At 40.8% G+C, this 12,896-nt stretch overlaps 1 protein-coding gene across 4 annotated transcripts in view; it reads left to right on the top strand.

Annotated features, from left to right (window-relative positions):
* Positions 1-12,896, top strand: part of RANBP17 (RAN binding protein 17) — a 189,429-nt gene that overhangs the window by 92,856 nt on the left and 83,677 nt on the right. The gene's annotated exons all lie outside the window — the stretch shown is intronic.

Below are 12,896 nucleotides of genomic sequence, written 5' to 3'. Positions count from 1 at the left end.
AGAACCAAATTGCCTTGTAATAGTCTTCGATTCTGAATAATCCCTTTTTCCTATCTGTATTGTACAGCCCATGCCTCCTATGAACTGTTGAGCATGTTAATTTCCTTGTAGATAGGCCATTCCCTTGACCAGGCTGCATTTGTACATGCTTCAGATCTGCTCCGCTGCTTTGAAGATCAAACGATTGGCCCCAGTACTGCAAGAAACGTGGTGGTGGTCCCAGTAGAACACACTAATATGGGGGGCATCCATTCAAAAACAAGGAACAGGATTAGAATGCTACAGATACAAGCCTCACTTTTGGAGGAGCAGTGATTAACATGGTCCAATCAAGAGTAAACAATTATTACTTATGTAAACTCTAAGCAGGCCAGTTGGTCCTTCAGGTCTCTGCTTAGGATCTCATATCATGTGTAAAGACACATTGCTTGCTCTATTTCTTGGAATTTCTACCATAACCCCAAACTGTGTAAATATACAACTGTGTTCACATAGCTTATAAAGAACAGTGTTGCAGACTGCTTCACTAGAAGTTAAGAGCCAGTCAGTAGTAAGGAAAAGTTATATGTGAAGAACACAGCATATCAGGAAAATCCTATATTTAACCAAAGCATATGAAATATATAGTGTAATTATGAGGCTCTGGAGAGCCCATTGTGTTCCAGCATGGTGCAATGTTATCAAAGTGTACCTTCATGATATTAATGGTATTTACTGTGACTGTACGATTAAATAAGATTGCCTTGGTTGTGCTTCATTATTTGCTTTTTAACCTAAAAGAGCTTTCTTGTGGAATTATTAAATGTACCTAATGAACAATCAGTACAACTTGCCCCCCGCACGTCCCGAAAATGTGTATATATTGTTGAAAAACCTTTGTAGTTATGAGATTTATCCATAACTCCCATTTTCTTATGGAAAGTGTAGCTGAAAATTAATGTTCCTTTTTTGTCCAAGTTCAAATCTTATTACTTCACTGAAATTAAAACCTAAGTTTTAATACTGTTCAAGTCGAACAGTAAGGTGTTGAGGGACACCTTATTTTTGTAAGCATGGCACATCTCGACCAGCTAATTATTTTAACTGTGTGCCAAATTTTGTGTTGATTGCATAATAAGAATGGCAAGAATTGAAGTGTTAGTGGATAGGTGGCACATTCTCTATGTGTATTTACTCTTAGATATAACCTCAGATTTGCCTTCAGCTACTAGATAAAAGGTCAGATTTTCCTAAAGTGGTTAATAAGACATAAATATAGACATTTCACATGATGTACCATGTAAATGTAAACCTTTGTAGTTACAAGTTTTTGTAGCTGGAGAATTGTTTTAAAAGGCATGTAATTTATTAGCTATCGGTAGCTGCTTTATTGCCTTGCCGCACTGCAGTAATAAATAAAAGAAAGTGAACTGATTTTACAAATGGCACACAAGGTGCACATTTTGTGAAAAAAGTCTTTTTTTTAAGAATTGGCATTAAATCCTTTTTTTGTGATGACAAAGAGGCTAAGAGTGCAAACTGTATTTTCTGTTTATCGAAAACAGAGTCTTTTTTTCTCGAGGGCATTTTTTCCTATGATCATCAAGGGATTTCAAAAGCAATAAAGTGTGGAATCGTTGTTCGACTTGAACAGTATTAAAACTTAGGTTTTAATTTCAGTGAAGTAATAAGATTTGAACCTGTCTCACGTTACAGCACTGTAAGGCATTTAGCAATTGTATTTTAAAGGAGGTTTTTAAAATGCATCTCACTTGTAAGCTAACAGTCTGTCTAATAATTAATAGTTTCTCCTTGGTACGAACTGTGTTTTTTCATATGGGCTGTCTTGGTTTCGTTAATAACAGATTATAATAATTATAGGGTTGTTCATTCTTAATTAGCTTAAGCCCACAGCCACTCTTTGTTCTTCTCGCCAATTGCTGTTGTGATTATACATCTAACTTTAATTTTGTTTCCTAATTCTCCTCATGAAACCCTAAATACATTTTATGTCTAGAATTAATAATGGATCTTCTCCGAACATGACTTGCAAATACTGTAACATTCAGTTTTCAGCAAAATAAAATTACATAAAACACACTCTTGTCTTACTTGTTGCAAGTATAGCACACTTAGGTAGTTCTAACTCTACTTACCCAGGGGTAAGCCCCATTGAATTAAATAGGAGTTACTTCTGTGTAGACATAATTGAGATTGTGCTGTTACATTTGCATTATGTGAAAGCTACGTAAAGATCTAAAATGTAACTACCTGTACAATAATTTTTCTAACGAGGTCTTATACTTAGATAATTAGTACCTTTTATTATTCTAATGGGACATGTTCAAAATGGCTGGCAATATTTAACGTTGGAGAGGTGAGCTATGATCTTTCAGGATGATATGAAATACTAACAGCCTCGATTAGCTGTAAGGTTTCTTTTCTTTATTTTAGTAGATGGTCTAGACTGTAAATATTAGAGGATCTAAAATAAATCAACATATTATCCTAAGGATACAAAATGTAAGCGCTGTTTGTGGTTGGGAACCTTTGACAGATAGTTTGGATGAAGCAGATGATTGCCCGCCTTTCGTATCTGGCCTCCATTACTATGCCTGGAGGCAGTTTAGTGTTATAGTTGTATACTGATGTCAGGATTACTACTGAGTGGCTAGCAATGACAGATGTCTATAATTACAGGCAATGCTTCCAGTAGTTCAAAAGAGCCAGCCTATGTTGAACAATTATCTTATTTCTGGCCTGCCAAAGAGTAGTGTTCAAATTGCTAGTATTAGCTATGGTGTATCCTTCCCCCAAGGCTCTGATATAAATGTGCAAAAAGCATTCTGATATATGGCTTAAAACGCACACAGGCCCTGATCCAGGAAACCTTGCATGCAGGCAGTAGGCTTCATACATACTTTTGCGCTTGAAGATATCCTGTAAACTCAGAGGAGGAAGAGACTGTCTGAAAACACACAGTGCATGCTACAAGTCATCAACTCTACTACTGTTTATTTGGTGGAGCATGCAGGATATAGAAACAAACTCCTCACATGCACCACGATTCCCACCCACCCAGCTCTGTACCTTTTACACGTAAATGACAGCATCCCAGATATTCAGCCCATGCACATCCCAGATATTCAGCCCATGCACATTTCTGAAGATCCCTCAACCTTGCTGGATTGAAATGATTATCTACTTTAAATAAGGGCCCTGCTATGCTTCTGACACATAGGAGAAAGACCCTTGCAAGATGGATTCTCTAAAAATACGATTGGCTAAAAATAACATTAGCCATCTTGTCACAACTTTAAGGACTACTTCACACATTGTTTTTTCATAATGTGGTAACTAATGTTCAAGTTGGAGGGATGTGGGTGGCGCTGTGAGTTAAACCACAGAGCCTAGGACTTGCCGATCAGAAGGTCGGCAGTTCAAATCCCCGCGACAGGGTGAGCTCCCGTTGCTCGTTCCCAGCTCCTGCCCACCTAGCAGTTCGAAAGCACATCAGAGTGCAAGTAGATAAATAGGTACCGCTCTGGCGGGAAGGTAAACGGCGTTTCCATGCGCTGCTCTGGTTTGCCAGAAGCGGCTTAGTCCTGCTGGCCACATGACCTAGAAGCTGTATGCCGGCTCCCTCAGCCAATAAAGCGAGATGAGCGTTGCAACCCCAGAGTTGGTCATGATTGGACCTAATGGTCAGGGGTCCCTTTACCTAATGTTCCTGTTGAGGGGGAACCAACAGAAAGAAATTATCTTTGAACGGGAAGTGTCAACGCAAGGCGTCACAGAATAGGAAAAAGAAAGAATATAACACATTATCATAAGACTGTCACAAAAGGCTATAAATAGATGGTATTTGTTGGTTGGTATTATGGATATCTTGATGACATGTCATATATTTCTAGAGCATAGCTTGGAGGTGAAACATGCTTTGTAAGCAGAAGATCCTCGGTGTCTCTTTGGCTGGGAAAGATTCTTATCTGTAAACTTCGAGAGTTGTGTCAACACTGAGCTAGACGAAAAGGCCCATAGTCTGCCTGGGCAAGTTAGCTTCCTAATTTTCCTATGTGACACCTTGCTGTGTGGTCTGATAGGATATGGCCTTTTGTGCTATCTTTATGCCACAGTGCAACCTAAGGTCATCAACCTAAGGCCAGTGGGCCACACAGCCCATGGACCCCCACCGCCTGCTTGGGGACCCCTGCTGCCAGCTCGGTCGGCTCCCATGCGCCGTGCTAAACCGACGCAGAGCAGAGTGGGGACCACCTTCCATGACGCAGGCCGGCTTCCCATTGGCTGCAGGAAGCTCCTGCAGCCAATAGGAAGCTGCACACTCCTCCTCTGAGTCGGAAGGAGCGCCAGAAATAGCGTTTGTGCATGCGCGCACACACACTCCAGCCCGCCTCAGCGGGACCGTGAACCGGCCCAGGCCACAAAAACTTTGCCGACCCCTGCCATAGTGGCATAGTCTACTGAAGGCCTACCTCTGCTCAACAGTGGTGGGGTGGAAAAGATGGAGGTGCTCTCTGAAGCTCCAGGAATTATGAGAGTTATGTCTGAAGAATTTGGGGGAAGGCCATCCCACTTCTCCAGTTCCTGGCGTTAAGTAGCTTCAGGGATTAGCCCCTTTTCCATGATGATGCAAGACTTCTCCATCCTTTACCATGCTGAACTTTCTGATGTGCAGAAATTTCTCACTGCCTGTATATGACTGCTTAAAGATATGTCAGATTTGGCTGGGAGAGGATTGCTGGAGATGGGAGAGTATCTCCTTTCCCCAGATGCCTCTGTTACTGCCAGAATTCCAGCTGTGGCATATTTGGGTACAGAATCTGTTCAGAATTCTTTTAATTGGCAAGGATGGGGGGCATCTGAATGAAATGACAATGTATTTGCTAGCTACTTCACACACAGGGATAAAATTCCAAACAGAGAGTTGAACAGGGATCAACAGCTATATTTTCTTGCACATACCAAAGGCACAGTCAAAATAAACTTCCGTTATACTTTCCAAAGGGCTTTGTCCTTTGTACTCAAGACACTGCTCTAAAATGTATCTGTTTAGAACTAGTATACTCACCTTTTACATTTTGGAAATTTTAACTTTATTTTCTTCATGGTGTCTTTATCCCACTCTTCTTCCAAAGTTCTCAGGACAGTTAAGTCCACCCCCTTTAATTCTCAAAACAACTCTGTGAAATTGATTCAGCTGAGAGCTATGTGACTGCCCCAAAGACGCCGAGTGAGTTTCGTTGCTGAATGGGGATTGGAATGTGGGCTCCCCAGCCTTTGTCTAGCACAGGAACCATTACACCACACTTAGCTCTCTCTGCATGGAAAGGAGGAACTTAATTCTTTCCCTGGTACCTGTGTCTGTGTATTTTTTTCAGGAATAAGTGGTGATGTGAACATTCTCAAATGACATAAGGTGTGAGTGTTTTGCATTCTGATAACTTGTGCCTGAATACCAAATGTCAAAGTCAGAAGTAGCCCTAAGAATAATGTGAATCAGGGAAAGGGTGTGTATGCTCAGTTTGCATACAGAAGGTCCCAGGTCCAAACATTAGCAGTCTCCAGGTAGGGCTTGCAAAGACTCCCATTGGAAACCCTGGAGACCCGCCTTCTCCAAAACTGCTTTCTTCTTTTTTTAAAAATAATAATATTTATTCCAGTTTTAAAGGTTACAAAGGGAAAAAAGAAAAAACACCAAAGTAAGGAAGAAAAAACAAGACAATACATCACAATAGATAAAAACAAACAAACAAACAGAAAAACAGAAAAATACAAACAATTAAGGGGGAAAAAACAAATCAAACCTTCCCATAACTTATTTTTCATTTGCTTGTTTCCTTGACCTCCTCACACCTCCCTTTTTTGTATTCTAGTTCAGTTAGATATTTCAGCAAATCCTTTCCATCTTTGTTTTTATCCTAATAATTTATCTTAATATACTGTCATTTTACATTCTCTTCTTTCACCAATTAACAATCCATTTTTACTTAGTCCTTTATAACATTTCTGCTAAAACCACATAACTTCATTCCAGCATCCTTCTAACATTCCTTAATTTTACAATGTTTCTGTAAATAAACTTTAAATTTCTTCCAATCTTCTTCCACCGACTCTTCTCCCTGGTCTCGGATTCTGCCAGTCATTTCCGCCAGTTCCATGTAGTCCATCACCTTCATCTGCCATTCTTCCCGGGTGGGTAGATCATGTGTCTTCCAGTACTTTGCAATAAGTATTCTTGCTGCTGTTGTAGCATACATAAAGAAGGTTCTATCCTTTTTAGACACCAATTGGCCGACCAATTGGCCTCTGGTTTCTTCAGGAAGGTATATTTAAATACCTTTTTCATTTCATTATAGATCATCTCCCAGAAAGTCTTAATCCTTGGGCACGTCCACCAAAGGTGAAAGAATGTACCTTCCGTCTCTTTACATTTCCAACATTTATTATCGGGCAAATGATAAATTTTTGCAAGCTTGACTGGTGTCATGTACCACCTGTAGATCATTTTCATTAAATTCTCTCTTAAGGCATTACATGCCGTAAATTTCATACCTGTGGTCCATAACTGTTCCCAGTCAGCCATCATAATGTTATGTCCAACATCTTGTGCCCATTTGATCATATCAGATTTCACTGTTTCATCCTGAGTGTTCCATTTCAACAGCAAGTTATACATTCTTGACATGTTCTTGATTTTGGGATCTAACAGTTCTGTTTCCAATTTTGATTTTTCCACCTGGAAGCCAATTTTCTTGTCCAAATTGTAAGCCTCCATTATTTGATAATAATGAAGCCAATCTCACACTTTATTTTTTAGTTTTTCAAAACTCTGCAGTTTTAATCTATCTCCCTCTTGTTCCAAAATTTCCCAATATTTCGGCCCAAAACTGCTATCTTCTAGAGGTGGTTGGACTCCAGCTCCCATCAACCCCAGCCAGCATGGTCATTGTTCGGGGATGATGGGCTTGGAGACCAACAACATTTGGAGGACACCAGTTGGGGGAAGGCTGGTGTAGACAATAGTGACTTAGATGGACCAATTTTGCAGCTTGGTATAAGGTAATTTCCTACCTATTGGCACAATTCAACACTGCACTCTTCCAGTGGTTCCATCTCCACAAGCATTGTGGTTTGCCACATAGAGCAATCCCTCCTCCATGCACTGTTATAGGGGTTCTTGTGACACCACCACCCCAAGCCAATTTTAGGGGGTGGTGAATGCCCCATTGTACAAGCAGAAGCCTTTGTGCAGGGCTTCTGCTGATGGGCTTGTTAAGTGTGTTTTCCCCAAACTCCTATGCAGTGGCCATTGTGTCTATTATCTCAGCTCAGCTAGTAAATGTTCAACTGTCCTAAGTTATCTGATGACAAAATGCTTTAATGTTGCATCTGTATTACTGCTGGTTTCCTGCAGCAAAGCCTGAATAAAGTTCAAGAAGTTGTAAGAGCTAAAACATTTATGCTGTGCCTCTTGGTAATAACTTTACTGTAATTTTGTGAAGATCTGCTACCCAAAATCTTAATTCATTACTGCAACCCATATGAAACACAGAGAATCAACATTTTCTTTTCTTAGTTGCACAGTGTGAAGGATTCATTGTTCTAGTTTAATTTGTTTCATGCGGTGCTTCTGAGCACATTCCATACAGAGCTGTTATTGAATTTCTCTGACTGTCATTATATATCCATACAACCTTTAGAAACCCTCATTCTCAGTTTCCCAGTTTTATAATATGCTTCACATTTTAAGGATTGACGTAATTAGCTTCTTCTTCTTACCTAAACATGTCCGGGGCCGAAGGATTGTATGAACAATATAGTATGAAGCTTTCATTTATTTAATGATGATACCATCTTTTCTCAGCCTAAGATTAAATACAAATATACCACTTTCTGCAATTTTGTCTCTGAAGTTGGATATTTGTCTCACTGCCTCCTGTATTCTTTGCAGCATAGCACAACATACCCACCCCACCGCCCTAAATAACTGCAAACCCTTTTGGATTGCAGAAGAAATAAGAATAGGCTATTCTCGTTTCTGTAATGTTACCTTGTGGTATTTTAAGTATTGAATTGATTGGGGAATAATTTGATTGGACACTGCTTCACCTTCTGATCACATTATGTCCTGTAAGAAGAGAAACATTAGCTAATGGGAATATATTTGAATGGAGCTCATTGCTGAATCTTTCCTTGCTTTCAACTGAACCTAATTTTTTACTTAGGGCATAAGCACTGAATATGAGGGGGGGCTTTTGTAATTTAGCTCCAACTGAGAATATTGTAGCCCCACACTGCTGTGTTTGTTACACACGTTTTGTATTATTTGTGAGATGCAAAATTCACCTGGAAGCGCCCTTTCAGCTCTTGCCAGAGGCATAGAGTTACAAGAGTTTCCCATAGAGGCACCATGTTACAGGTGCCATGTTTGATGAATATGGGGAACATGAGACTGAGTAGAGGCTATAGCTCTGTGTTACATGGAGTTATCACTCCTATTGGCCTTGCCCCCTTTTTCTACCTGACCTCCACATGTTGGCAGCTCCAACTTCGAAGGGGACTGTGTGATCAATAACTCTTCCCCCCCTCCCAGCAGCATATGGTTGATTCCATGCATTGGGGCAATACCCTTTCGCATCTAAACCTGCAACCAGGATTTGGATTACAGAGAGGGACGAGCTTGTTGCGTCCATCTCAGTCACATCCCCAGCAGAGAAGTGGGAGGCAGTGCCTGATCTCAAGCTGAGACCGGCACGAACCTGCAAGAGGGGTTACATCTTGAACGTTACAAGTGGGACCTGCCGCAAATTGCTGCAGCTTCCTCACCACCCTAGCAGAAGACTAGCAGGGAACCAACAAGCCAATCAGGGCCCCCACCCACCCAGGAAGATGGAAGGCACTCAAGCAAAATATTTGGCTTTCCCCACCCTTTTTTATTTTCCAGCACAATCAATTTTCCGAGGCTGCCACGCAGGCACATGCTCCATTGGGCTGTATTTGCCTTGTTCGCTTTTGGTTTTTTTAAAAAGAAAAGAACCAAAACCATTCCGCAGCCTGCGTATGTTGTGTGTATTTATGGTACTTTTCTAGGCAAAATTGTACTAGACAAAATTGTACAAAGAGCAGGAAAAACATAAATAAATAACATAATTCCGTAGCTGTTTTAATTTAAGAGCTATTCTTTCCCACAACGTACGGTATAGCTATGTTACCCACACAGCTATTTAAAATGACCCTGTCACATGTGAAAACAAATTAGATTGTTGCTGTTAATGAGCTTTTCAATTTACTTATTCAGTGGTTCAGATAAGTAGATTTAAGAGGTAATGATCCTGTTTAGCACCAAAGCTTAGCTGTCAGATTCTAGTAGTTGAGGGACATCTCCAGGGATAAGTGTTGACATAGATCTTGATGGGATAATAGGAATCATAGCGAATGCATGATAAAGGGAGTAGCGAAAGCAGCAAGGAAATGGAGGATTAAAGGAGTGTTCTTTGTTAAATTTGACATCTCTCCCAGTGTTTCATTTGCTAAGCCATGATCTGAATGTTAATTGACAAGAGAGCAAAATGCTACCACATAGCACACAGCTTCCTATCTTTCTTGTATATTTTTATTTTCGTTTTCATACAAATGATAAATATTCGTACGCCTTGCGCAAAATGTTGAAACAAAATCTAAGTTTGTTAAAGAATCCTGAAATATCATTGCATGCAACGTCTAGGGCTTGTCCACACAGGAGTTTAATGAGGATGTAAATCTGCTGTGTGTCATTCTTGTGAGTGGCATCCACACAACATCCTTTCCAACTATTGCCACATTCCCTGCTTCCCTGCTCTAGTTATATCCCGCTTGGACTACTGCAATGCGCTCTACGTGGGGCTACCCTTGAAGGTGACCCAGAAACTACAACTAATCCAGAATGCGGCAGCTAGACTGGTGACTGGGGGCGGCCGCCGAGACCACATTACACCAGTCTTGAAAGACCTACACTGGCTCCCAATATGTTTCTGAGCACAATTCAAAGTGTTGGTGTTGACCTTTAAAGCCCTAAATGGCCTCGGCCCAGTATACCTGAAGGAGCGTCTCCAGCCCCATCGTTCTACCTGGACGCTGAGGTCCAGCGCCGAGGGCCTTCTGGCGGTTCCCTCATTGCGAGAAGCAAAGCTACAGGGAACCAGGCAGAGGGCCTTCTCGGTAGTGGCACCCGCCCTGTGGAACGCCCTCCCATCAGATGTCAAAGAGATAAACAACTACCTGACATTCAGAAGACATCTTAAGGCAGCCCTGTTCAGGGAAGTTTTTAATGTGTGACATCTTAGTGTATTTTTGGTCTTTGTGGAAGCCGCCCAGAGTGGCTGGGGAAACCCAGCCAGATGGGCGGGGTACAAATAATAAATTATTATTATTATTATTATTATTATTATTATTATTATTATTATTATTCCATTTGCTCCTCACCTGAGCTCAACCTAGCCGTTTCGCTTCCATCCACCCAAAGGAAAGGATGCAGCGCGACTATTTCACAAGCGAAGGCATGTTTGTGATCCATTTCTAAAATTTTAAAACTACTGTTTTGCACAAAAATGCTGTGTTAAAAATGGAAATGAACTTTCAGTTCAGGAAGAATCAACAGCTCCAGGAGCTGGGAAAGTAAAAGGAAAACTTACTTTCTTCACCAAGCCGAAAGTGGCTTTCTGCCTGGCTCTTCTTTGCCTCTCTGCTGCTCTGCTGTATTTTATGCTGCTTGGCATAAAACTGATAAATGAAAAATTCGTTGGGATTTCGAAAAACGTTGAGATTGATTTCGAAGTTACTGATTAAAGTGCATACAGAAAAATTGAAGCACACATGTATTAGTGTAGTGTAGACATAGGAATAGTAGATGGTTCTGGGTTAATTAGCTGGAAGGTCTAAGGAATTCAAAATACACCAAACTTTACTTTCTCCTTTATTCTTAAATATGTGTTTCTCCAAGACTTGCATGTTTGCATACCATTGTAATTATTGGTATGTTCTAAACAGATTTTATGTATGCATGTAACTTTAATTCTATCAATGTTTAATAGTATTTAATGATTAATTTTTCTATGTTATTTATGTTTTTAATCTGTAAGCTGCCTTATGTCCCTTCAGGGGGAAAGACGGAGCTATGGCTAATACTATTACTAGTAGTAGTAGTAGTAATGTTTCTACACAAATAGAAACCAATCCACTAATAAAAATAATCTCGTATATCAAGTGTCCTTTGCATAGTGATGTACGTAGAATTAATCCCTAATTTATAACTTTTATCATGTGCATGTGTTGTGTGACTATAGCTATTAAATGTTTATTTACCAAAAAAAGAGTTGTGCTTCTGAAAGTGAAACATTAAATGTAATCCTAAGAAATACCTTAAAACCCAATGGCCCATCCATCCAGATTCCACAGAGAAATAACTAAAGTTGGGCAACCCTTCTTAATCCTGTCACCTACTAGGTAGATCTGTGCTTTCTCTGAATCTCAATGTTGCTGTTCTGTAATAGCTATATCCTGGTGATTATAGCCATCACCTAATCACCCAGAAAAGCAAGGATTTTTATCACAGTAAATGTGATAAATATGAACATATATGTACAGTAGAATACCATCATCTTTTTGCCGAGCGCTTGTTAAAACACTCTTTTCTATTCTAATATAAAACTTTATGGCGTGGCGTGGGTAGGCAAACTAATGCCTGGGGGCCGGATCTGGCCCAATCGCCTTCTAAATCTGGCCCATGGACGGTCCGGGAATCAGTGTGTATTTGCATGAGTAGAATGTGTCCTTTTATTTAATATGTATCTCTGGGTTATTTGTGGGGCCTGCCTGGTGTTTTTACATGAGTAGAATGTGTGCTTTTATTTAAAATGCATCCCTGGGTTATTTTGGGGGCTTAAGAATTCGTTCATTCCCAGCCCAAAAAAAATATAGTCTGGCCCCCCACAAGGTCTGAGGGACAGTGGACCGGCCCCCTGCTGTAAAGGTTTGCTGACCCCTGCCTTATGAGATCTTTTATGGGGGGTCTCAAATTGCTTCCTCATACAAAGAATAAAATAGTAGCATTTATCCCCAATAATAAATAATTTAGGATAAATGCAAGAAACTAAAAATATTAGTCACCGTAGCTTTTTGACATATGGATGGATTCAGAATTTGAGAATACAGTTGGCAGTAGGTCTGTGAAGCGGATTCAGCCAAAGCCCAGCTCCTGGGCTGAATCATTCTTATTTGGGGGAATCCAGGCATCGCCCGAGTTGGGTTAAAATAGCCATGGATTGCTGTGAGTCTGGTGGTCCAGAGCAATTTGAAACTGTCAGGGTTGGGCATCAAGCAGAAACAAGGTCAAGCAGGAAGAAGAAGCAGTGACAAGGCCTAGGATAGGAGAAGGGAGCTTCCTGACTGGCTGCATTTTCCTGGGAGAAGGTGGGTGGCTTTGGGTTCGGGGGTTTGAGGTGGTTCTTTCATAGCAATTTTCTCACCCAACCCCTCCTTCCAGCAGCATTTGTAGCTTGTTGTTGTTGTTTAGTCATTTAGTTGTGTCCGACTCTTCGTGACCCCCTGGACCAGAGCACGCCAGGCACTTCTGTCTTCCACTGCCTCCCGCAGTTTGGTCAAACTCATGCTGGTAGCTTCGAGAACACTGTCCAACCATCTTGTCCTCTGTGGTCCCCTTCTCCTTGTGATCTTTCCCAACATCAGGGTCTTTCCCAGGGAGTCTTCTCTTCTCATGAGGTGGCCAAGTATTGGAGTCTCAGCTTCAGGATTTGTAGCTATCACCCATCTATTTCAGTCTGCTTAGTCATCACAAGTTGCTTGAGACAGTCTTTCTTTCTTAACTATATAATGCAAGCAGGCTTCCTCAACTTCGGCCC

This window comes from Podarcis erhardii (assembly GCF_964252035.2).
Source record: "Podarcis erhardii genome assembly, chromosome: 3".
In the NCBI taxonomy this organism is placed as follows: Eukaryota; Metazoa; Chordata; class Lepidosauria; order Squamata; family Lacertidae; genus Podarcis; species Podarcis erhardii.
This window is presented reverse-complemented; position numbering and strand designations above follow the sequence as displayed.